Source organism: Limulus polyphemus, unplaced genomic scaffold (genome assembly GCF_000517525.1).
Source record: "Limulus polyphemus unplaced genomic scaffold, Limulus_polyphemus-2.1.2 Scaffold1876, whole genome shotgun sequence".
Taxonomy (NCBI): Eukaryota; Metazoa; Arthropoda; class Merostomata; order Xiphosura; family Limulidae; genus Limulus; species Limulus polyphemus.
The window spans coordinates 102,001-104,369 of record NW_013667486.1 but is presented as its reverse complement, the minus strand read 5'-3'; positions in this window follow the sequence as shown (position 1 = coordinate 104,369).

Here is a 2,369-nt window from a genome sequence, read left to right as displayed (position 1 = left end):
TTGGATAAAATTGCTAAAAGACATCACTTGCTAGTGATTATACTGCAAATACGTAAGTGTTGGCAAGAATAAGAATGAAACTTGTCTTCTGCTCTTCTGATAAAACAAAATAATAAACCATTTTGCATTACAAGTTTTTAAGAAAAAGTCGGTAATTGACTGCTAGAGCTCTAGTGAAGAATACAGTTACGGAACAAAACTGGAAAACTCTTTCTCAGACCAAATTCTTACTGTGGTATCCCAGAATCTTATATCATCTACTTGACTGGTAATTATCACTACACTTAAAGAAAGTTATCTCTCAGCCCTTATTAGCCTGTACAAATCTCCACACCACCTTCTCACTTCAGTACAGTCTACAACTTGTTAGAGAACGTGAAGATAACACATATAATTATGCATTGCAGCATTCTTCGCATCTAAAGTCTTTCTAAAAAATGTGTTGCTGCAAGACCCTTCCAGTAGCTGATCCCAACACGAAATATGATGCATTACATTGCCCAAGAACACCATATTCATCACTTTGTATGTTTCTGGACCTTTAGAAGAAGTCATTTAAGGTCCTCCACTAAACAAATACAGTCTCTCTGTTCCATAGTAGCAGAGAAGCTCATATCAGAACCTGGCATGGTTTGATGGTTAGAGCACTCGACTCGCAATCTGAGAGTCGTTGGTTCGAATCCTCGTCATCGAACATGCTCGACCTTTAGGATTTCTGTCAGGGCCAGCCTTCTGAGTGTAACAATTCTTGACTAATACAAAATAACCGAGTGGCTAATCCCAAATTCAGATAGGGTTACGGTCGAATGGAGAAGAAGAAGATAAACTTGAATCCGGTAATTGACTACTCTACCATTTAATTATAGTTGTAATGTGAATCAGGTAAACTCGTCAATGTTCAAGAGAACAGTGAAAGGGTATTTGAACCTCTTATTCAAGCATTTCAAACAAGATGTTGCTTGGAATGGATGAACAAGTAAGCACAATGGCTGATTCTGAGCCTAGATGGTCTGACCCTTGATGCACTATAACTTGGAAGAGGAATCTCACTTTACAACTAAAACGCAGGTGTTAATGAGTTGCACTTCATATTCCACACTGTGGTGGACTGAGTGATCCATAAGACTGGGTTCAAGGCTTAAAGATGAACGCTTCAAAAGAGCTTGGCAAGATTATTTAAGGTGATTGCATATGAAGACATCCCCGAGTATGTCTTCAGCTGATCATAATACGTTTTCATCAACAAATTCTTTGAGTACCTGCTCAGAGAATCTATATGATGTTTCTATTACACTTTCTGTAGTGATGTATTTCAAAGTGGTCATGTTAAATTGTGTGCTGAACCAATGGTAACTGCAACTGTAGATATGGTTCCAAGACAACCTCCAGGATCCGTGTTAGCCCCAAGGCAGTTTGCTATCTGAAGTTTCTAGTTAAGTGTCATGATGTCTTCCTTGGCGCATCAGTCGTTGAAGGATGAGGGTAATAGAACCTACAGATACTACTTGGTTGCCTCTTTTGATGATTGTAAGGAAGATGAAGATGAAAATTTTATGTGGACTTTAATTATGGGGACACAATAATTCATGTTGATGCTTTTCCTGTACTGCATATAGACAAATGTTTGAACATGTTGAAAGCTGTCTACTGGTTCAACATACTAGATCTGGCTTTCTGCTTACTTGCAACTTGAAATGAATGAAAAGAGTGCACATGACTGATTTGAGCACTTCAGACTTCTGTGCCACTGGTCTCTGCAATGTGTTTGCCAATACTGAGGGGTGGTGGAGTTTACACATAGAAGATTGTAATGGGTAAAATGTGTCATCTATGATAGCAAACAAGTGTTAGGTTGCACGTTCGAGCTACTGCTGAGAAACTGAAAATACACAGCGTGGTCACAAGTAAATAGACACCGCCTTTTTAGAAGAAAAAATGAAATTTTTCAGTCATATTCACATGAATTGATATATTTATAATTTAATTAATATCTAGTAGATCTTCCTTTCGCTTCGTGGAGTTCGTTGATCCTTTGGGGCATCGTGAGAAGCATCTCGTCAATTTTAGATTGTGGGATTTTCGCCAACTATTGCTTCAAAACTTGGAGTAGATCGCTCTTCGGAGTTGGTTTTTTGGTTGTTTCTTGACTTGCCGGTCGAGTATGGCCCAAAGGTTTTTGAAAGGGTTCATGTCAGGAGATTGGCTCGGCCAGGGCAACTTCTGGATACCATTTTTTTCCTGCTACTTTTGGGTGTTTCTAGTAGTGTGACACGGTGCTCCATCTTCCTGGAACAACGCTGTGTTCTTGTCCACGAAACCCGAGGAATAAAGTGATAAGGGTCCTTCCTCCAATATTTCGACTTATTTCG